The sequence below is a fragment of the Cnephaeus nilssonii genome, assembly GCF_951640355.1.
Source record: "Cnephaeus nilssonii genome assembly, chromosome: 8".
Classification (NCBI taxonomy): Eukaryota; Metazoa; Chordata; class Mammalia; order Chiroptera; family Vespertilionidae; genus Cnephaeus; species Cnephaeus nilssonii.
In genome coordinates this window covers 37,972,322-37,997,881 of record NC_137079.1, presented here as the reverse complement: position 1 = coordinate 37,997,881, position 25,560 = coordinate 37,972,322, and the positions used below count along the sequence as shown (strand labels likewise).

At 37.6% G+C, this 25,560-nt stretch overlaps 1 protein-coding gene across 2 annotated transcripts in view; it reads right to left on the bottom strand.

The window, feature by feature from the left end:
* Positions 1-25,560, bottom strand: part of FGF14 (fibroblast growth factor 14) — a gene marked incomplete at both ends in the record, with an annotated part of 587,184 nt that overhangs the window by 285,750 nt on the left and 275,874 nt on the right. The window lies entirely within an intron of this gene.

Genomic DNA, 25,560 nt, shown 5'->3' with positions numbered 1-25,560 from the left:
TTTTTTAAAAGTTTGGAATGAATAAACAAATGAATACTGTGTCCACTATGTGTGAATCATCATGATAAACAAAAAGGTACAAAAAAAAAACAAACCTCTTTGCCCTCATGGAACTCTCAAGTCAACTGGGAAAATAAATATTAGTAACGTGCATGCCAATATGTGTTTGTGTATTTTCACAGGGTAATGTCAAATGCAGAGTACTAATATTTCCCGTGGGTTAAAGAGACAGGACAAAATTCGATTCAAACTAAAGCAGAGTGTGTTACCCTCAGCACTCCTGACATTTGGGGCTGGACAATTCTTTGCTGCAGGGGTCTGTTTTGTGGATTAGAGAAGGTTTACGTTTTTCCTGGCCTCTTCTCAGGATAGGCCAACAGCAAGCTTCCAGTTGTGACAACCAAAAATTTCAGAGGTTTTAGAAAGAGGTTCCTCCAAAAGAGAAACATAGGTCTACTGGTAAAACACGTGAATTTACCAGACAGAGGAAAGGAAGAGGAGAAAATCATGAGCTTCTGGATGAGAGCATCTGGACTGTATTTCTTTGTATTCTGGCAAAATGCATAAAAAAATAATAACTGCCTTTTAATTATATTGCCCTTATAACCATGAAATCCATTCATGCACATGTGATCCATATAATAACCTTGTGGGGAAATAGGATTGATATTTAATTCTTTAGACAATAAAAACACAGAAGTAATCCAGAAAAATAAAATGACATGCCCAAGGCCTACCTGAGATTTTAGTGGTCTTTGTTCTCTTCAGGACATTCCTTTGATATTTATTCATGCCTCAACCACTCAGATTACTTATTCTTCCAATCTGCACCTGGCCGCATTAAGTCATGACTGTTTAATAACTTTCAACTAACAAACTCTATCTATTCCACAATGTCTGCTCTATGTCAGACACTTGGCTAAATTCTGAGGCTACATCTCTGAGAGAGGTTTCCTTTTAAAATGGCAAATGCTGGATAGTTTCTTGGAAGTGGCATTTTCCCCTTAAAGGAATGAAAATAAAGTGAAAAAGGAGTTCTCATAACTCTAAAAGCAGGTTTCGGGGAGAAATTTAAAAGAGAAGGAAGGCAGTTTTGGCCCATAAAAACTGAGATACTTCTCAAGAAGAGCTGGGCAGGATAAAAACAAAGACCTGACCAACAGAGTGACCCACAGGAGAAATGGGAAACTTGGTCAGGAACTAGGAAACCTGGCTTCTCCTTCCTGTTCCACTACTTAGGTGTTGACCTTAAGCAAGTCATTTAATCATTTTGGGTTCCCCTTCAGACTATTTCAGACTCCTAGGCCAGTTTAAATGGGTTTGCAATGTACATTTCTCACGTGCTACCTACCTGCTAAGCTATTGTCACTGCTGCTGCACTGTCCTTGCACCAAAGCAAGGCAACTGGGGAGGATCCCCAAGCCTACAGTATCGAGTTTTGTTAAGCTTCACTCTGGGATGCTATGAGTGTGTTACGTAAAAATGACACGGTAATGTGAAAACCTAAATTCAAGGCAGAGAGGCTTCAGCCAGCTGTGCCAACTGATCTTGAAAGGTATTTCCACAGGGGACACCTCCAGAACAATTGTGTTTCCTCCCGAGTCTCACCTGGGGTCAAGATCCAGAAGGCCAACTGATACCCCTGGTGACTCCCTGGGGAGCTGCAATTGAAGACACTCTCTAATTAGATTCTACACTTACACAGGTATCTCCCCTTCCTGTCAGACTCCGCCCGAATTGCTAATTATCCAAGACAAGATTCCGTCTGTTTGCTCCTTCCCCCAATTGAGAGAGAGAGAGAGAGAGAGAGAGAGAGAGAGAGAGAGAGAGAGAGAGAGAGAGAGAGAGAGAGATTGAAACTATAAAAGCTGCTTTTATTAAGTAAATGATAAGACTCCTCTTACTTAACAACAACAAAATACATATGCACCAAATTTTGTGTCACTTTCAGGTGACATGGGAATACTCTGAAGCACTGAGTTAAACCCAGTTTTTAAAGTGCTGTCTTAAATTGAATACAACATTAATTATTTCCAAACCCATGATCCCTCAAAGCTATTTCATTGTTGCATAACGCACTTTCAGGAGGAGAATGTAACTTCAGATTACTCCTCACTATTCAAGAAGAGAAGGGAAATGCATTGTTAGCTCCCTGACATCAAATGCCAAATAAATTATTTGAGCAGATACACACAGATTCCTTTCAGTTGAATGAAAATATTGATGAGACATGTCAAGCAAAATATTCCAGGTCTATTGGAGAATTGTCATTGATGTGCTCTGACTCCCCAGAGTGGCCTGCAAATAGGGATGTCTTCTTATCATCATACTTGCACAAGAATAGAACAGAAATAGTGACCACAATATGTGGCTGGAACCTGACTGACATTCCACATCCATGTCAGTTAAGGGGTTATTCATATGTAGCTTTTGCTTATCTGATCATTTTGATGTTCAATTTGAGCAACTACAATTGTACCCTGGAGGATAAAATTCCAAGAATCATCTCAGATGCTTCTGATCAAGCACCTAGGCGAGCGCACTGGTAGACTGAGAATGTCACAACATCAACTAGGCATACATCCTTCAGGAATGATTCAAGGGGAAATGGTGGTGCTGATGAAAGGCTGTAACACAGACCTAAATCTATGTAAATGCACACAGAAGTTTCAATTCTCATTGTTTGCCTGAAACACAAGTGCCTGATCTCTTCCACAAACATGACATTTTAGAATTTCATGAGGAGTGATGAAAATATGCAAAATAGCACAAAAGACTGAAATAGGAGAACTCGGTTAAGATATAAAGAAACCGTCAGCACAACTCATATTTCTGATGTTGGTTACTATGCAGCACTGTGACATCCATCATGAAAATTTCTTTAAAAGCTAGAAAATAATAAAAAGGAGCATTCAGGGCAGGGTAGTGGGGGTAGAAAAGATATTATATTGTTCATAGGAACCCACTAAAAGAAAGACCCACAAATTGTATGTGTCTGATTAGTAATCAGATTAATCATACAATTTAGAGCAGTGTAATGTGAATGTTTCTTCCCCCTGATTCTGGTGGTATGCTTTAAATTGAATTAATACATTGCATGATTCAAGTATACTATTCAGTCTGAAAACCTTTGCTCCTGGAACTCTAGGATAACCTGCCTGGTACAATGTGGAAGCTACTATAGCATGTAGACCAAGTATGTCAAACTTGGGGCTCATGGGCCGCATGTGGCCCACAACAAATATTTTTGCGACCCAGACAATATAACGGTATGTAAGAAACGTTCTAATAAAAATTTTGTAGCTTAATTTTTACAATATCCTCTTATACATAATTATTAATAATGAACTACAACGTTCGCTAATGACTGATTACTATAATCGTGTTGCATTCATTTCCCTTACGCGCCTTACAAGCAGGCACACCATTTCTCTCCACTAATACTAGCAGTGAATATTTTAGCAGCCAATTGCCACATCATTAGTCTTGGACTGACTTTTGGTGTGTGCAACAGGAAATATTTTGCTTTCGGATAACAAGAAAAATAGGGTTTATCTGCATTACACTTATTAATTTGTGCAGTTATTCAGTGTCTGGCAAGTTAATGTTCAAGAAAAAATATTAATTTTTATTAAAATGTTCTATTATTTTATGTTAATGATTACTCATTTATTTCAGCCCTTTGTATTCAGCATGTCTCTTATCGAAATAAACCTCAGTTTCTATGAAAATTGAAGCTTTTGGGTTTTTTTGTGGCCCACATAAACTTAAACCTTGTTTATTTGGCCTGTGTTAGCCCTTGAGTTTGACATGCTTGATGTAGACAGTCATTCATACAGAAGGACCCAGAGTCTGACAATCATGTTGCATAAGGACAAGAAGACAAACTGAATAGCTAAGTTCCCTTCTAACGTGTCCTTATAAGCATGACACATAGAAATTAGTAAGTAACCAGTCTTCTCCCTTCCCACCAAGGGCCTCTGTTGATGTGCTGATTTCAGCTCTACAACCCCCAATCCACCCACAAGAAAAAAGAGATGCCTTTTATCCTTGCCCCAATCAAAACACCTGATTTTCCACTTATCCAACCTCTAACTTCTTCTTCCAAAGCCTCTCTCTAAACTTTAACTGATCATTAAAGAGAAACTCAGAATAAAATTATGAACATGAGTAAAGATACATCAATATAATAGAATTATACACACAAATGGATTATGTTTAACTACACCCATGAATAAACATCACAATATTTGTCCATAATGAGTAGGAAAATTGAATGCATAGTGCCAGAAATATTTTTGAGTTTTATTAATATAAGAAGCACAAAGTTGTTACTATTTTATAGAAATATGAATTAACTATGAACACAAAGAGCAGGAGAATGATAATGCAACAAATATGAAAAATTAGCATAGATGCTCAGGCTTAAATGTGGGATCTTAGTCATCAAGCTTTACTTGACAATTTTACTCATTGTTGTGTTAATCTACTATTTTGCTTTCCTTGGTCCTCTCTCAAATGGCACAATTAACAACCTGCAACTACTGTTTTTGATATCCAATTAAAGGCAAAATATTCTGAAAAGGTTTATTAAACTTATCTCACCTTCAGACAATTGTTGAAAAGCACAAGATTTGTATTGATAGATTGAAAGCCTTAATTTCTTTTGTACCATCATTAGTGAAGATTGTTTTCAAGATGAAAATGCATGGATTTACTGGACTGGAAACATGATTTTCACATCAATAAATTAGTTCAAAATAAATGTTGCCTATCCTACTAATTCGGTCTCTCCATGACCAACATGGCCTAATTTACTTCGGGAAAAAGTTTTAATTGGACCACCAAACCATCTTATCAGATGGATCTTTTTGGGAGATGTCAAGTTAGTGTTACATTTTAGCATAAAACCAATAAAAGTCTGTTGCTATATAGCTGCAATTTTCAATCATTTTTATCTCATGGCACACAAATTCATTACTAAAATTCTCTGGCCGATCTGATAAAAAATGATAGGTATAATTTTGATTCATTCACTAAATACATGACTATTTAGTCAGGGGCACTGACCTCATTGTCAAATAAAAAAATTGACAACAATCAATACAATAATAACCGTCTTGGTTCTCAACCTTTGTAATGCCGCGACCCTTTAATACAGTTCCTCATGTTGTGGTGACCCCAACCATAAAATTATTTTCGTTGCTACTTCATAACTGTAATTTTGCTACTGTTATGAATCGTAATGTAAATATCTGTGTTTTCCGATGGTCTTAGCCGACCCTGCTAGCAGTTCTCAACTTGTGGGTCGTGACCCACAGGTTGAGAACCACTTCTGTAGAGCCTAAGACCATCGGAAAACACAGATATTTACATTACGATTCATAACAGTAGCAAAATTAGTTATGAAATAGCAACGAAAATAATTTTATGGTTGGGGGTCACCACAACATGAGGAACTGTATTGAAGGGTCGCTGCATTAAGAAGGTTGAGAACCTTGCCGAAACCGGTTTGGCTCAGTGGATAGAGCGTCGGCCTGCGGACTGAAAGGTCCCAGGTTCGATTCCGGTCAAGGGCATGTACCTTGGTTGCAGGCACATCCCCAGTAGGGGGTGTGCAGGAGGCAGCTGATCGATGTTTCTCTCTCATCGATGTTTCTAGCTCTCTATCCCTCTCTCTTCCTCTCTGTAAAAAATCAATAAAATATATTTTTTTTAAAAAAAGAAGGTTGAGAACCAAAGACGGTTATTATTGTATTGATTGTTGTCAATTTTTTTATTTGACAATCTAAGGGAAAAGAGGTCAGTGCCCCTGACTAAATAGTCACGTATTGCATGCTTTAAACATTCTTGTAGTACACCAGTTGAAAATCACTGTTTTGTAGCAGTCTAAGAACCAACACATATAACTCCAGATAAGGATCAGAGAACTATATTCAGAATGCAAAACTCACTTATCAAAACAAGTATTATATATTCTTCTAGTTTGTAACCTACATAAGAAGAAAATAAGACATTTAAATGAGAAATTTATAAATAAAATACAGCTACAATTATGAACGATTATCATCCAAAAATTATTTGGATGGCTAATAGACCCCACATTTAAGCCACTTCTTTAGTAAACAAAATTAACCAGTTTATACCCAATGCCACCTCTCTCTCTCTCTCTCTCTCTCTCTCTCTCTCTCACACACACACACACACACACACACACATATTTGACCCAGTTATAATTTTTTATTTATTTTAGGAATAATTCATATGATAATACAAGGTTGAAAGATTATTATAATCATTTATTCTCTTGAGAGATATTTAGGGATATTCATTTTTACATCACTAGCTTGTTGAGGACAGGATAAGGATTAAAATGTTTTAAACAACTTCACCTTCCCAAGTACTCTTTGTCAGCATTAAAAACGAAAGTTCAATCCATCCTTTTCTCTGTCTTTTATTTAGAAATATCTTTTGAAACAAGACTCTTAAACTAGGATTATTATTTTGGTTATTTGAAAAAGCAAACTGACATAAAGTGGGGGTTTTTTAAGCAGTTTATCATGAATTATGAGAGTTTCTAATCCATGAAATGACCTACTATAGACTCATGTAGTCAGGATTTTGGGAGTTGTTTTGTTTTTTCAAATTGCCTAGTACAAGCTGTTTAATGATATAGAAAAGTGGAAATTAAGCCTCTTATGTTGTACTCTGGCTCTGCCACTTATAAACTGTTGTGGCCTTAGAAAAAATATCCAGTCTTTTTTTTTCTCTTCTGAAAAATCGGGGTAACAATAAATACCTACACTACATGGTCACTGTGAAAATATGAGATAGTGGGTATGTGCAAAGCAATTAGCAGAGTCTGCTGTACTGTAGATTAGTACATGGTAACTGCCATTGTTTCACTGTATCTCCCAGTATGGTTTCCCATGTTTTATGCTCAACACCGGGAGTTAGAGTGTAACCTCCATATTCGACTTGAGCCTCTTACAGCTCAGATATTCAGTGACTTTCCTACCGTCACATAGGACTCCTCTGCAAGTCTTCTGATTCCAACACAAGCTGTGCGTTCTCAGACTACTCGTGCCTGGGCTACACTGCACCTGGGAGGCGCTGGCCAGGGAAAGTGATGTGCATCTGTGTGAGAAGGGGGTGGCCCATGGCATTTGGCAACTAATCCAACGGGAAGACACAGCCAGGGATAATGGCATTGGCCACTGGAAACCCACAGTAACCCGACTCTAGCACCGAGGTTGTCCTCACTCAGGCATATTTACAATGTTCATTTGGGCTTTTCTTTTCTATGGAGGAAAAACAGGTTTTTCCTATACACTGCTGTGGAGTCCAACTTAATTCCTCTGATACCATCACACTAATTATTTAAATCTGAATAACTCCCTGCCCTAAAACAGCAATCTTTGACATTGCTGTTTCAGCTGATGAGAGAAAGAAATTTCTTTCAAAGAAAAGTAAAAAAAAAATTAAGATACAAAATAAAAACATTAAAATCTGTGTCTCCTGAGAAAACATCAATAGTCAAAACAAACTCAGTAAGCCATATAAAAGAAAAATTTTGGAAGAAAAATGCAATATATACAAATTTAAGTAAATATTAATCTAAAACATGCCAGAAAATCCTCATAGACTATATATAATTTAAAATAAAAGGCACGAACTTTGACTTGTACAATCCAATTCCTTTTCCTTTATTGCCTTCCTTTAAACTCATTCTTTAGTTTAATGAATAACTGTGCTCTTTCTCCATCTCAATGAATCAGAAAATCCAATTTCTTATTGGCTCTAGAATCATTGTTCCAGGACATAGCACCCAGGCTAGACACATCATCTTAGCACCTCACAGTCCATGCAAACCCTTCTTTCTGTTTGGAAGTCCAAACCATCATTAACATCTACCATTTGCCTGCCTGAGTGCTATGGTTTGAAATGTGTCACACACCCCAAGATTCATATGTTGAAGTCTTAACCCCTAACACTTCAGAACGTGACCTTATTTGGAAATTGGGTTATGATGGATGTAATTAATATAAGGTCATACTGGAGGAGGGTGGGTCCCTAATCCATATGACTGGCATCTTTGTAGAAAGAAGAAATTTGGATACAGATACACACATAGAAATAATGCCTTTTAAACATGAACTGTGTGATTGGGAGGGGCACCTACAAGTCAAACCACAAGAAGCTAGGAGAGGCATAGAGCATGTTTTCCCTCACAGCCTCAGAGGGAACCATCCCTGCTGACACATTTCCAGCCTCCAGAGCTGTGAGAACATAGGTTTCTGCTGTTCAAGACCCCCAGTTTGTGGTATTTGGTTATGACAGCTCTCCTAATAAAGTTGGAGACGGTGGTTGTCTCAGAAAATTGCTCCCAGGACTTGGTATTCTGTTAGAAGCTGTATAAATATATGGACAAACCAAGGCAAAGCCCAATGTAGTATATTTTCTTTCAAGGCTAAGAGGATGATTGGATTACTCAAATGTATTAAGAGTAAAATAAATGAGCCATCTCTAGGGCATACTTATTCTTCCTTCTGAATCTGGAGCCATTATAACTCAATAGGTTAAGGAATTTATAAAACTAAAGGCTTTCTGGATCATATATATCAAACTTCCTCGCGGGGGGTTGAAGGAAGCTCTCATAAGCAAAGAAAAAGAAATTATGTTTTTTTGGATAAAAACGTAATTGGCCATGGTCATCATACCTGCAATCACCATAACTTGTGTAGTATGAATAATCATAGCTGTCCTGCAGATACATTAAAATGTTGGTTTGGGCTTATTTTCCAGTTCCTTCTGGTTATGTGTAATATAGCATATGGTAATATCCTATATAATAAACGCCTAATACGCTAAGTGTCCAGTCGTCCATTCAACCAATCAAAGCGTAATATGCTAATGATATGTTAAGGCTGCTCAACCGCTCGCTATGATGTGCACTGACCACCAGGGGGCAGATAGTCGACCAATCGACCAGTCCCTATGATGTGCACTGACCACCCAAGGGCAGATGCTCCAACTGGTAGGTTAGCTTGCTGCTGGGGTCTGGCTGATTGGGACTGAGCGAGACCTGCCGGACACGCCCTGGAGCCCTCCTGAGGTCCCTCCCTGGCTGGCCAACCTCCCATGTCCCTCCCCGGCCCTGATCAGGCACCGGTGGGGTTCCTCGGCCTGGCCTGTGCCCTCTCGCAATCACAGACCCCTCAGGGGATGTCGGAGAGCTGGTTTTGGCCCAATCCCACAGGCCAGGCTATGGGACCCCACTGGTGCACGAATTCGTGCACTGGGCCTCTAGTACAGATATAATATGATAGATATCTACGTTTTTAAATCTAAATTTTAAAACATATCTTCTACTCCAAGGATTTTGGGTAAGGGATTATGCATTTTATATTCTTTTAACACTTACCACCTCACACCAATAAAAGAAATCAATCAATAAATTCTTACTGGATATCTATTGTGTAATAAATTTTGCAAATAAGACATTTAATGCATCAGGGGAACTACTCTGTAAAGTACATGATTGTCTCATCACTTTGCTGTACATCTTTACATCTGAAACTAATACAGAATAATATTAAATGTATACTGTAATTAAAAAAATAAGAAAATTCACCCCCCACACAAAAAGAAAGAGCTTTAATTCATTGATAGTTTATAATCAAATTTAGATAATAAAAAGATGAATTTGCTGAAAGAAAAGTTATGTCATAATAAATATCACAGATTATCCAAGATGAACTACCAAATTGGAGATGTCAAATCTTTCACTTCTCTATTCCTTGTCCCTGGGAGGCATCATTCTTTCTCTCTGAGCAAGAAATTGCCTGAAAAATGCTCCTACACTAGGCAATCCCACTTCACACTTAAGAACAAAGTGTCTGTCACCCTAGGCAAATAAATTTATAAAACAGGTTATCAATTCAAAGGCAATGTTGAACTAAGTTTAACCAAGGCTCATAATGGCCCTGCAGGGTTTAGTGCAAGCTTCCCCAACCTCCGCACCTCCCGCTATGAACCAATATTTATTCTAGCACTTTCTAAGTTCCAGATGCTTGCTCAGTGCCTTATAAATATTTAATCCTCACCTAGCCCTGAGGTATATGTACATTAGATTCATTTCCCAGAGGAAAAACTTCAGAAAAGTTAAGTAACATATACAAATGGCCTAGAAATTATAATTTGTGAAGTTGGGATTGGAAGATTAATTAATACAGCTGGCTCAAACGCTTATACTTTTCCTACTAACTTCCCTCGAAGGTGACAGTCAGAGTGAGTTATAGGGAATGAGATAAAATTTCTTCTCTCATGGATACATGATCTAGTGGGGTAAGTAGAAAAGTAAATACCTGTTTTAAAACAATATATTCTTAATTATGCTAGAACTGCTCTCACATTGCACATTGGAGAGTCTAGTATCTGTGGCCCCAACTACTAAAATTCCAGTAAAGCCCACATCCCATCACTAGAGCAATAAAAAATGCCCCACAAATGTCCAAAATGCCCTCCAAGGGCAGTACCTCCGCTATAAAGAACGGCTGGCCTCCCGGATAGAGAACAAGCATGGTAGCCCTTAGGATCCAGCTCTGGCCTTCCTCTGCAGCCTCCTCCGCTGCTCCATCTCCTCCTAAACATAAGAACTCTTCCTAGCTCCCCAAGAGGGTCACGGAGTCAGTCCATGGGCCTGAATGTCTTGTCTTCCTTTGCCTCCAACTAGAGAGGCTTACCATTTGTCCCCAACATTTAGCATAGTACCTGGCACATGATACTCATTCATGTAAAACATGAATAAAGGAGATTTCACTGCTCAAATTCCTTTAGACCACAGGCATGTGGGCAACACTGATTTAATGGCTGATACACATGTCTCCATAGTTATGGACATTTACTCTTGGTTTTTATAGCATTCTTTGGAACAAGGCAAGACAGAAAAAAAAAAACTAAATTTAAATCTGTTGTCACTTATGCAAGGAAATACTGAGCTTGTGTTCTTTTAAATGTCAATTAAAGAGTTAGATTACATTATGAGAAATAATAGTGAACCATGATATTAGAAGGCTGCAACTTTTGACCACACCTTTTTGGTACGAGATATCATATTGATAATTTTCTTACAAAAATAAATTTTTAAAAATCAGCGGATTTAGAGATTTTCTTCCCTGGAATTTTAGATAGACGTCTATAGTAAACATTTATAATGAATATCACTTGTGGAGTATACATTGAAATTATACTTAACTAAAAACCAGCTGTTTTATAATATGAGGGAGAGGCTAATACCCCTCAGCTTGGCCATCTCCCCTGTAAGACAATGGATGAAGCATACGGAGCCACAGAATTATTCTCTGGATTAGAAAGAGTCCATTTTCTTAATGCCCTCCTCTCAGAACACCCTCATTGATTAGTATTAATCAGACAGACATTCTTTGTCCTCTTCTCAGTCTTTACTGGTAGACTTTCCTTGGGATATTTCATCTTCTTTGATGGCATCAGCTGCTACCAGTCTCTACTAATTACCTACATCCTGTCTAATTACCAGTCTCTACTAATATTTCTACATCCCATATCTCAGCATCCTGCTAGACATTGTACCTGGATGTCCCAACCCAGATTCAACCTCAGTGTCCGAAGCATCAATCACTGTGTTTCTCCTCTCCGCCACCCACCCACCACAGAGTAAGGTGTCACTCCTACACTGCCTAGGTAGTCATCAGTCATTCCTGCTTGTAACTCATCCCAACAGAAAACCAATCAGCAATTCCATCGGTGTTACTTCCAAAGTATTTTCTGAAACCAGCTTCTCTTTCAGTTACCACACAGCCACCTTAGTTTTCGGTGCTCTTCATCTTCTATTTGGATTACTTGTACTGCACAACCAGGTATCATTTTCTCCCACTCCAGTCCCATCTCCACACTACAGTCCCAGTTTTCTGCCTAAAAATAAAATCTGACCTTACCCACTTAAAGACTTTGCCAGTTCCTTTTTTTTTTTTTTTTTTGTTTCTCACAGGTCAATGCCCCATTTGTAGCATACAAGGATCCAACCTAGATTTTTAGTCTTCTCTCCTACCTCATGCACATGTTTTTCTAGTTCTTTTGAACTTTTAAAATAATTTCCAATATGCTGAGTCCTTTTTGATTCTCTGCCTTTGCACATACTTTGCCTTGCACCTGAAGTACCTTTCCCTGCTTCAGTGTGATGCAGATCAAATGTCATTTGCTTTCTGAAATGCTAATTGATTTGCCCTGGAAGGACTAATTTCTCTCTCTCTCTCTCTCTCTCTCTCTCTCTCTCTCTCTGTGCTTTCATAGTACTTCATTCATTCTCCAAGCAGCAATCAATGGGATCTTTTTGAAGCTTAACTAAGATTACAACATGTGCCTGTTGAACACCTTGCAGTGGCTCTTTATCCTGCCTGCAAATAAAATCTAATCTCCTTACCCAGTCCTACTGTAGAATCTCCCTTAGAATGAGGCAGTGAGGCTTCTGCCCTGGGCCCCACCATTTAGCACATCAAAAACACGCCGATGATTCATTTATTAAAGAACACAAGGGTGCCTCTGTCACTTGGGATCTGAAGTTTAGTAATGGCAAAGCACACTCTAGGTGTGGCAGCCACAGTTCAAAGGCCAGACCCAGACTACCTATTTTTGCAAGTAAAACTTTATTGGAATACAGCTACATCCATTCATTTACATATTGTCTAAAGCTGCTTTTGCCCTACAACTAGTGCGTTAGTTCGGTAGTTGTTAACAAATTCTATGGCTCAGAAAGCCTAAAGTATTTGGCCTTTTATACAAAAATTTGCCAAGCCCTGGCCCAGTCTATAACTCTGAACACCTGCTCTTGTGACTACCAACATTCAGGCCCAAAGAAACAACTTCTCAACATGTGTTGACCTTTTTCCTCAAAACAAAGGCTATTTTTTGTCCAAGTGGTGCAAAGGACTGTAGGTTATGCCACCACCAACATCAGTGATTGACACTTCTTTGGGGGCCAAAGAAGATCTGAGCATGTTAGATATAAAAAGAAACACTAATTATCTTGTCGAATTATTCCTCTTAGCGAATATAGATGCAATTGATATTTAGATAACAAATAGTATTTCCCTAAAGTGCTAAGTGTCCATTTACTTCTCTTCATGTTCTCATTCGTGGTTCTAGAAGTACTCACAATTTAGCACATTATATGTAACAGTCGTGAATGTCAGTCAAGAAAAAAAAAATTTTTTTTAATATATTTTATTGATTTTTTACAGAGAGAAAGGGAGAGGGATTGAGTGCTAAAAACATCGATGAGAGAGAAACATCGATCAGCTGCCTCCTGCACACCCCCTACTGGGGATGTGCCTGCAACCAAGGTACATGCCCTTGACTGGAATCGAACCTGGGACCCTTCAGTCTGCAGGTCGACACTCTATTCACTGAGCCAAACTGGTCAGGGAAAGAAAAATTTTGTAACATTAAAATATTTATTTTTGCCCTATCCCACGTTGCTCAGTGGTTAGAACATAGGCCCATGCACCGAAGGGTCTTGGGTTCAATTCCCAGTCAAGAGCATGTACCTGGGTTGCAGGTTCAATCTGATCTACGGCCCCTGTCAGGGCACGTGAGGGAGGCAACCAATCAATGTGTGTCTCTCTCACATCGATGTTTCTCTGTCTACTCTCTCTCTCTCTAACCCCCACTTCCACTCTCTAAAATATATAGATACATATATTTATTTATTTCTGTCTTAGATTTGTATATAAATTGGTTAAGATGTAACATATCAAGCATGATCCTAATTTTTTATCCTCACAACTATTCAACATTGAATACCAGCATTTTATCTCACCTAATAATAGAGAAACATGTAAATGAACCATACCTCTGCCACAGCCAATCAGAGTAAGTATGCAAATTAACCCAACAAAGATGGCGGTTACTTTGCATACATACCTGGGTCCCGGGAACCTCCTCGGCACCCAGGTCACTCCCAGCCGGCCATTGGGCAGAGGCTTTAGGCTTGGGCAGGGGCCGAGCCTGGGATCGGAGGGAAGGGGAAAAATCAATGGAAACATATTTTCAGATGAGGATAAAAAGAAAAATAAAGAAAGAAATGTCATATCCTATGAAAGACACATCTTGAAAATGCTTAAAGAAAGTTGTCATTTTTTCATGGTGAAGGGACTGGAGTCCGTGTTGATGAAAATACCTTGGTGGCTGCGGTGACTGGCAGTGGCTGCAGCAGGGAGTGATCGGGCTGACACCTTCCTCTGATCAGCTCAGTCACCTCCTGCAAAGGGAGGCCAGACTGTGGCTTAGGTCCTCTCCCAACGGGGAGCAGGCCTAAGCCATCAGTAGGACAATCCCCTGAGGGCTCCCAGTATGTGAGAGGGGGCAGGCTGGGCTGAGGGACCCCACCCCAGTGCACGAATTTTGTGCACCGGGCTCCTAGTTATATTTATAAAATACTAGAGGCCCAGTGCACAAAATTAGTGCACGGAGGGTGGGAGCGTTCCTCAGCTCAGCCTGCACCCTCTTGTAATCCAGGACCGCTGGCTCCTAACGGTTCATCTGCCTGCCTGCCTGATCACCCCTAACCCCTCTGCCTGCCTTCCTGATTGCCCCTACCTCTCTGCCTGCCTGCCTGATAGCCCCTAACTGCTCTGCCTGCCTGCCTGACTGCCCCTAACTGCTCACCTGCCTGCCTGATTGCCCCTAACCACTCTGCCTGCCTACCTGACCGCCCCTAACTGCTTGCTTACCTGCCTGATCACCCCTAACTGCCTCTGTCTCAGCCCCCGCCATGGTGGCTTCATCTGGAATGACATCCGGCAGGTCGTTCATCTGTTCAGTCTAATTAGCATATTACGCTTTCATCATTATAGATAATATAGTTATAAAACAAAAATGAATCTAATTATATATATATATATACTAGAGGCCTGATGCACGAAGATTCCTGCAAGAATGGGCCTTCCTTCCCCTGGCTGCCAGCATTGCCCTCACTCTGGCCGGAGCCGCCTTTCCACCTTCCCACACTGCCCAAAGGCCCAGAGCGGCTGGGGTGGTGCAGAATGCCTGCATCATCGCCATGGCATCCCGCCCCGCCCCGCCCCCAGCCGCTCTGCACCTGTGTATGCAAATTAACCAACCATCTTTGTTGGGTTAATTTGCATAGTCACTCCTGATTGGCTGGTGGATGTCATGAAGGTACAGTCAATTAGCATGTTACTCTTTTATTAGTGTAGATAATCGAATTAAATTTTGATATGGATGTATTATAACCAGTATTTTTCCACTTATTATAATGGGTAATTAGGAAAATTGTAGAAAATCAACAATTTTTGGAAATATAAACATTTTTCAAGCGTTTTTCTTTGCCTTGACTTGCATTTTTGGTGACATATTTTAAATTTTGTTCACTTTAAATACAATTATCTTTTAATTCTTACTCCTTTATATCATTGCTGCCAGTAAAATTTTACTACTTTATTTAAGCTTATTAGTGATTTTGCTAAAGTAAAAGCACGAAAAATAAAATTTAAAGAGTAATAATAATTGTTTATAAATTATGAATATTTTTACTATCTTATAAATACAAGATCACTAATCAATTACAGAACATCCAAAAATAAGCAATAATGAAATTTGGTCATTTTAAATCATTTGCTAACATTCAGTCACACAAATCTTATAGTTTTATGAGTATTTTAAAAATATTGTCTTTGTGAAGGTATATTTGTCATGGTAGAAGAAGGAAACATAGTTCAGTCACAGCTAATGAGTTTGATCTATAATGTTAGCTCTTTAGACCTATGGCATATGAGTCCCCATTTGCACTCCTGCCTCAGGCCAGACAATTGGAAGGGGTCGTCCTGCCTACTGTGCTCAGTGTCTGGCTCCTGACCACCTCTGAGCCTGCTTCCTAGGTTCCTGCCACACTCCTAACTGCTTCCTCTTTGGGGCATTTGCACTATTGTTCCCTCTGCCAGAGGCGTAGCTATTCTTGAGGCTGGTCGTATATGATATGCAGACCCCGGGTTAAGAGTGAGCCTCAGTTTTCTAGACCAACAACTTAAAGGGGCTCTCTAGATTCCCTGGTACATCAGTCTATGTTTTCCTGATAGCATCCATGGCAACCTAATATCTCCTTATAACTTTATAAACTTAATGTCTGACTCCTCCAGATAGGATATAATTGGTATGAGAATAGGAACTTAGATCTACTTTTTAACACTGTAGTCACAGTAACCAATACGGTATTTGAAACATTGGATCATAAATATTTTTTGAGTAAATACATATTTATAGCATGAATATTTGTACTGTAATTATCTGTGGCTATGATTTTTCTCTTGGTTGACAAGAAGCTCTTAATGCAAAATTCATTGCTGACTCAAAAATACTTACTGAGTGAATGAAGGAATAAGTAAACAGATAAATGATTAAATAAATTCATTAGTTGTAAGGAGTATATTTCCAAGTCAATTAATGAAGTATTTTAGACCTTGGGCTAATTTTTTTCAGCGCCTTAGTTTCTCCATGTGCTGAATCTTACAATAACTCTCTCCCATCACAAAAAGTATTTTTGAGTTAATTTGTACAACCCCGTAAAACTCCTCCACTGACAATCACGTAACTTAATTATTGTTGTGTCTTAGCCACCAGCTCAGAATGCTATTTGCCAAGAAAATGTTCAAAGCAGATGGACATGAAATATGTGAAGCTCTTCTTATTTTTATTAGCACTCATATTAAAGAACATGAGCCTCTATAATCAAACAATACTGCAGGGAAGCTGCTGCTCCTGACAGCCACAGCCCCCACAACACAAACACTGCTTCCATGAGTCTGATGGCTAACACAATCAGAGATTTTAGTCGAGTACAGAAAAAGGGGACTATTTCATTAACAATCTCCTGGCTTTCTAAGAGCATTCTTGACAAGTATATGGAAAATGAGAAAGATGAAAATAAAATCTGGACTCACTCTCTTCACTTAGATGACATTTGTGTTGATTTTTCTCAGTAACTCCAACTCATTTTTTTTTATCAGATAATAGACTAAAAGTTTGTCTGCATATTGTTCTACCTTCTTACAGGATAATTAACTGCTTCCCTTGTCATCAGTGGATTTTGTATTAGCTCATTAAGTTTAAAAAGTGTATAATTCTTTCTTTAAAAAGTAAAATTGGTATCATATTATTTAAAAAGTAATGTATGTAGACATTAGAGAAAGCAGAGAAAGAACTTTCTCTCCACTCAGAGATTTGCCACTACTATATCTTAGAGTATCATTTCTAACACACACATATGCATATGTGTTTTTTCAAAATAATACCATTTTTAGGTTTTATAATTTGTTCAATTAAGGATGTCTATATCTCCTTTTCAATAAATCTCATGTCATCTAGTACCCAATCCTATTTGAAATGTCAGTTTGCCCCCAAATTTCCATTACTGATGAGTTGTGTGAGTCAGAATCCAATGCAGGATCACACAGTTTCTAGTTACCATGACTTGTAAGTGCTTTTCTATGTTGAATAGTCACATTTCTTATGATAATGAACTGCTAAAGAGGCCAGAAATTTATTCTCTCTTAACTCAGAAAAAAATAGGGATTTATGAAGATTGGTAACTATATTACCACAAGTATATCACTTCATTCCATCAAATTCTAATTAAATAACCAATAGATTTCCCTGGATAAGGATTCTATGTGTTCTCAAAACTTAATGATGGATGCTATTTACATGCCAGAAACAATAAAGAATGTCTTCTAGACTTAGGATGGGTTGAATGAGATAGAAGGGGAAGAAAATGCCCTCTTAAAGTCTTTAATAACCAGAAGAAAGATTCCGTGATTCCATAACCCATTGGAGCTGGACATGGACAGTCCTCAGCACAGTACTGGCACCCAGTTTGGCATCTCCTGTGCAGTTGTAGAGCAGTAGCCACACTGGAGGACAGAGGACTCACTTCTGCCATGAGTGCCCAGATGGGAAAAAACTGGCTCAAAGGCTATACAAAAGCCAAATTGATGTATGGGAATGAAGTAAACAACAAACATTCAAGAATATTTAATTACTTAGAAAATGCACCACCTAAGAATATCTCTTAAATAATCCAATTGATTATTTAAGAACAACAAAAAAATAAATTCAGTAAAAGAAGAAAGGAGAAATCGGGTTATCAAGGATTGGTGGGAAACATGAAAACAGTTAAATATAGAAAAAAAATAAATCCTAACAAATGTTATAAATGGTGTCACAAAATTAATGCCTCACAATATTTTGATAGAGACCACCAATTATTTACAAAATGTTTTTATAACATTAAAATAATTAATAAGAAAGGACAAATGAAAATTCAGCAAAAATCCCTGGTATTCCAAAAAGACAAAAAATTAGTGGGTTTTAGTCACTTTCACAGATGGATGATATATGGTTAAGAATGTCTCTGAAATTTTTCATAACTACTAGTAATAATCAAATGCCTATCATGGCAGATTGTATTTTCCAAACATAGTCACAACATTGTTTCCCATATGCTCTTCTACAACCTGGTGGGCTTCTATGATTGCCTCAGCTAGAAGAATAAGATGGACATGGCACTATGTAACTTCAAAGCTAGTCAACAGGCAATACTGTATGGTTCTTCCTGTCTCTCTCTTGGGTCACTGTTCTTGGAGAGCCACTACTCTGTGAAAAGGCCCAGGCCACATAGAGAAGTCACATGTAGGAGTTCTAGCTGAATGCCCTGATGCGGTCCAACAGTATCTACTACCAGACATAGAAGGGAAGAGGCATCTGAGAAACCTCTAGCCTGAGCCACTATCTGACTGCAGCCTCCTGAAAACCCAAAGCCACAGCTGCCTAGCTGAGAGGAGTCAACTCCCAGGATTGTGAGACATAATGGCAATCAACAGTTGTTGTATTTCATTCCACAGTGTTTGTGGTGGTTTGTTATGCAGCCACAGATAATTAAATAACAGCTAACAAAGAATCTCTGCATAAAATAAAATGGATAAGAAGCAGCTGAGAAACTAAATTACAGAAAACATAACTATAAATCAAAAACCAATAACACTGTTTTTACAATAAATACAAATGGTCTGAACATTCCTCATCAACTGGAAAAGATATTCAGGTTGTATTTAAAAATAGGAAATCCACTTACAGCTACTGATAAATCCTCTCCTTCCCCTACCCTCAAATTTAAAAAGGTCAAAAATAAAAAAAAAAAACATAATAAAATAATGTAATATGCATTCAACTCAAGAAGAAATAATTTGAGAAATTTGCTGTAAAGGATTTGTTATTATCGAACCAAAGAACTTCTGAGTCTATAATAAAACAATGTGCATTCCAAGAGTATAGAAATCAGTGTTTTCCAAACCTTCCTTACTATAAAATTAATGCTTTTATTCACAGAATAGTATTCATGTGTTATAATACAGTAGAATGAATGACTGTAGAACACAGTTTAGAAATGTTGTTATAAACCAATTTTACTTTAAACACAGGTGCAAATTTGTCAAACTCAATAAGTTAATATTGATATAACCCTATCATAACATCTAAAACTTTATACTAAAAATAGGTACTTCTGCTATAAGCAAGCAACACCAATCTTAATGTTAAAACATTACACACATTACCATTAAAATCATTTTAAAACATCTATTATCACTATTATTTTATTTTCATATAAAGATCAAAGCAATATAGTAAAACAAGAGACAATGTAAGATGTATAGATTATCTGAAAAGAGGGATAAACTGATAAGAATTTGCAGATAATATACCTAAATACTTCCCAAAATCCAAGAGAATTAACTGAAAAACAGAATTGATATATAGTACCAACAATTAAGCTGGCATTTCGATGTGATGGATTACTATGCAGGTACTAGAAATAATGTTTTTGAAAAATGTACACATTTTCATTTAGGTAAAAAAAAATGATTAAGGTATTATAACTATTGTAATTACAAGTTTCTTTTTAAATACAAATTTAAAAATTAAAGGAAATAAAATTAATATTGATCTAGTTCATAAAGTTATGTAATTATAATTTTATTCTTTGTAGTTTTCTGTACTTCTATTTTTTAAAAGGAGCATACACTACCAATATAATCAGGTTTTTACTTTATTTTTATTAATATACATTTTAATTTGGCCCTTTATTATATCCAATATCCCCTAAATTTAGTGAAATCTCTGGTCCTTCCTTGATTTCCTACTTATTTAACTATATGCATTAGATGGCCTTTTTCGAATCCTTAACTTTAGATATTATCTGAGTACTAATGACACATCCAAATATATTTAACTACCTATTAAACATCTTCACTTAGTTGATGTGGTAGAACCTTATACAAATAATGTATGTCCAAAAGCAAAACAATTCCTCTTCTAGAAGTCATTCTTCTTTTCTAGAGTTAACTGTTTCAGCAACAGACATTTAATTTACCCAGGTGCTCAGATTCCCAAAGAATGTTGAAGAATTATATGCTTTGAATGAATGATGGCATCAAAGAAGAAATTATATTTGAGATGGGTCTCAAAAAATGACTAAGGTATCACCAGATGTCAACCTAAAATGATTTGCTCAAGAAAAATTAATATATCTTAGAGTAAACATTTAAGTAAGGCATGAAAATTATCTATCTCTCTAATACATGCATTAGAATATAGATAGATAGATAGATAGATAGATAGATAGATAGATAGATAGATAGATATAGATATAGATATAGATATAGATATAGATATAGATATAGATATAGATATAGATATAGATATAGATATATATTCCTCTGATTTGACCAGGAATTTACCAGATTATCAAGTAACTTAATGAGAAATAAACTATCAGTCATTTTTAATCATTATCTATGGACATCTAATCTAACTAAAGAGCATTCAGACAGTTCTGTTTTCAACATATTAAAAGTAATTTTCCTGCTATAGATTTTGCATAGAGGGATGTAGCTCTTTTCTTAACTATATTTCAGATTTAACTAGTTAGGAATGTCAGTCACACAAGAATACACTTCAGTAACACATTAAAATAACATTTGGCTTAAAATGTACTCTGACTTTAAGCCAGGGATTATTAGTGTATTACAAATTCATACTTATTATCACAGTAGAATGCTCAGAATTTTAAATAGGAGACTAATTCATAAGAGTTCATTTTTAGTTTTAAAAAATTAAGTTTAGTTCGATGTCTAATAAGTGCCTTACCATGTACTTAAAATTCTTTATCGTTATTACTTTAGCATATGATTTGAGAACATCTTAAGAAGCTATTGCTTTTTCTGACATCTAATTTGAATCAGGTTCTTAATTTTCAACTGGAAACCAATTAGGCACTCAAAACAGGAGAACCATTGAAATTACCTTATTAATTACAGAGATATTTTACCAAAGACAGTCAACAGCGAAGACACTGACATTTTTCACCATCAAATAGATTTTACTGTTTCAAGTTCATGTTTACAAAGATCCCATCAAAAAAGCTTATGAGGCCAAATAAATAATACAACGCTATCACCTCCAATATGCTTTTTAATTTCCAAATGACACATTCAAATCATAGTTCCAAACTTTCTAGACAAAAACATTTCCCTTCACACACACTTCTCTCTTTATTCTTATGAGTTCTAAGCCCCAGTGCCTTTCACTAATTATGGTCCAATTATTACTGAGACCTAGTTCTACTGCCATTAAAATCTCTCTTGAGTCTACAGAATACCTGCCTTTTCTTGGTCCAAGCACTTATCACTTTGTATAAACTAATGCAAGGACCTCCAGGCTTCTGTTCCTCTCTTGTTCTTGCCCATCCACACCACCCTTAAATCATGAAATATGCCTGCTCAAAAGCTGCATGGGTCCCCATGACTTTCAGGGGGGAAAAAAGTGTATGTATATTCAAAGTTTTCCACAAGCTGACATGAACTTACCTTCTCACCATATCCCCCACTGTTTCCCAGCAAAAGCTGTTGTTTCCCCCTTCACTCCTTGACACTGTGCCTCCTGAGCATGCCTTAGCCTACTTTGAACTCACGTTTCCTCGGGTCTCTAACAGAGGTTTGCACAAAACAAGCAAATGTATGGGAAGTTTCAATTTATTCCAAATCATAGAATCAGCACATTTTTATGATGAAAAGGCCATTGGCAATTGGGTGGTCCAAGTCTCTCATACTATAAATACGAATATTGATGTGCAGTGTAAGATAATTGAATAGCTTGTACATTGCCATCCAGCCAGATTTTGGCAAATCAGTATCAGAATTCTTCTTCCCAGACAGCTACGTTTTGCTTAATTCATGTTATGCAAATAATTTAGAAACATCGCTAATGGTAATGAATAAGATGAAATGACGTGCTTTCACTGCCCACTGAAACACTGTTGCCACCTTGTTCTCTCAACTCCTAATCCCCATATTTGAGCTACTGCATAGAAAATATTTCCATTTCGCAGTAAAAGCAACATTTTGACAAAAGAATTGAATTATACCAGTGGGTTTTCATGAAATATAAGACAACTATGAAACAACTACTTAAATAAAACATATTTCTTAAACAGGACTTAGTTTTTCCTCTGTGGCATATAACATAAAGACCTATTTATATACCTGTCCTTGTAAATGATTCCATGAAGTCAAACAGCATACAAATGTTTACTCCAGTTGGTAACTTGTTCTCTAAGGAATGCATACATATTGGCCAGAAAAATGAAACAAACAAGCAAAAAAACAAACAAAAAACTGATCAATGAAAATTTCTCTAAGCAAATCTGAGGGAAAAAGCATCTGTGATCAAATAACTTACAACTTTAATGTCAGAATAAGTAAGGGCTTACACCAACAACAAAACCAGTCCGCCTGGTTCCTCCCTAAATCATAGTAAACATCACAGGAGAAGAAAAATCAAAAGCCAGGAGTTATTTCCTGTCCTGGAAGCTCCTGTGTGTAGATAGTAGGTGACAAAAGAACAGCAAAACAGGGAGAGAGAGAAGCTGGTCAAGAGGGGAGGTTTCGATACAGTGTCTTTGCAAATAAGCAAAGAGAAAGCTACCAAAGCAATTTTTTTTCCCATTATCCACATAAGTCATAGTAAAGTGTGTTTCGGGATAGTTTTGGGTTGATGATCTTACACTCCAGCTACCTCCAGGAGATAATTCAGTTTTAAATTACTGAAGTGATCTGATATATTACTTGCCTTCTTTTTTACTTTCTACTGGTGTCCCTCTGTTTGTAGAACAAACTATTTGTTTCACCTTTCCACCTTCTGGGTATGTTTTTTTTACAATCATAATGTCCAGATGTAAAAAACAGCAAACTCTCAACCTCAAAAGAAACTGTAAACTGAGATTCATCACTGTCTTCCTTGTGATGAATGCTATGAGCAATCTTCTCACACGTAATAGAAAGAGACCAATTTATTTTCCCCTTTCTGCATTGCATCTTTGTACAATAGTAGATAACTAGATACAGATACCTATCTTTATTCTGTAGAACAAACTATAGAACCATCCGTAGAAGTTATTAGAAAAAGAAAAATTGATTTATAAACACTGAAATAGAAGCTGATTAAAAAAAAAAAGGGTGGAGAGCAAGATGCCACTCTCAGAATTACAGGATTACTAAGGATTCATCAAGAATGAAAGAAATAATAAAAGTATATGAAAGAAATATTTCCTAATGAATAGAAGTTATTTACACATGGGGTTCTACAAGTTCTAAACAAAATGGATAATATCTCCCTCCCAAAATCTTGCTAGCATTGTTAATCAACTAATATAGATCAATGGAACAACACTGCACAGAGTTTTGAGGCAAAGCTTGTGTGACTAATTTTACATACAGTTGAGTTGCTTGAACGTGTGAGGAAAACAGAAAGACATTTTTAGATAAGTAAGTACTGGGCAACATATCATTCACTTACACTTCTTGCAAAAAAGTACCTGAAACCTTGCTCAGATAATAGAAAAATAGAATTTAAGGAATATGAAAATAAAAGTTGTAAACTGAGGTCTCAAAAGCAGTCTTACAGGAGGAGGGCTAGTAATAAAAATGTGCAAATTGGCTGGTGCAGGGCAATACACAGGAATCATATTTGTGGCAAACTGGAAATTAAAGTTATTGAAACACAAATGTTGAAAATATATCCTCTGCCTCCTTCTAGCCAGAGGGGCACAACCACTTCTTGACCTCTGATATGAAAGCACAGTCCCGTTTCCTTTCATGGGCTCACATCCCTAACTCAGCAGTCTGCTTGGATAATCCGTGGGTTTTACACTCAGGAGCTACACTAGGCCCCGCAGAGTTCGCCCCAGTTCCCATCCATTAATTTCCCCTCTCAGGAGGCATCACACCACATCCTTTACCATACACCGTAGTTCATAAAGAATTTGGTACCACCCTTGACAATGGGTAAAATAATGACAAATTTTGTTCTATTCCAGTACTAGTTAACAAAGCCTAACATTTACACCATTGGAAGACTCTGGCAAGAAATTAAAATTCATCCAACAAAACATATTTTCACCTTTTTAAGCTGCATAGGAACATTATTGCTAATCTTTACTGCAAGTAATTTTTGCAATACCCATAAGATCAGGGATTCATTGTTTCCTTAAACCTTATATTAATTGGCTAAGTCTTTCATGCAAATCGGGAAAAAGCATTAATTATCAAGTTTAAGATTTGTCTGGTTGTGTAATAGTTTATATCAAAGGTCTGATTATGTCTGCACTAATCATGTTTAGAAATCCATATTAACAATTGAGCTTGAGCTATATAAAAATGAATGGAAAAATAAAGATAAAGAAATATGAAATGTTTTTATACAATTCTGAATTATTCTCATATTAATATTTCTGTATTTAAATTTTTCTACATTGTGTTTTTTACTGTATAAAGCAAGTTAAAATTTTAAATGATCTAAAATTTTGGCAATGAATATAGATTATCTTTTAATAGATAATACTTAACTTATTTATAATAATCTATAATAATAAAAGCATAATATGCAAATCTACCGAACGACCAAACAGCAGAACGACTGTTCAGACGACCTTCATACTACCACACTATGACACGCACTGGCACGAGGCCAGCCAAGGTGTGTGCGATGTGATTGGTCGGGGGGGGGGGGGGGGGCGAGGGAGGGTGCCGCCATCACCCCACAATCATCCCGCAGAGGGAGGCCCAGGCCACCCTCTGTGGGGCCATTGATGGGGGGCTCCACGATCGATCGTCCCAAAGCAGGAGGCCCAGGCCACCGGCCAGCGGGGCAATCGATCGGAGCGGGGGCTCTACGATAACCCCACAGAGGGAGGCCCAGGCCAGCCAAGCAATTGCACCCCAAGCCTGTTGCCTGCAGAGGGAGGTGACCGGTGGCGGGGGAGGGAGGCAGCAATGCACAGATGGCAAGCAGTGGCAACAGTGGGGGCAGGGGCAGGGCCAGCTGCCACCAGCGGGGCGGGGAAGGTAAGCCCCAATAGGCCCTGATCACCGGCCAGGCCTAGGGACCCTACCCGAG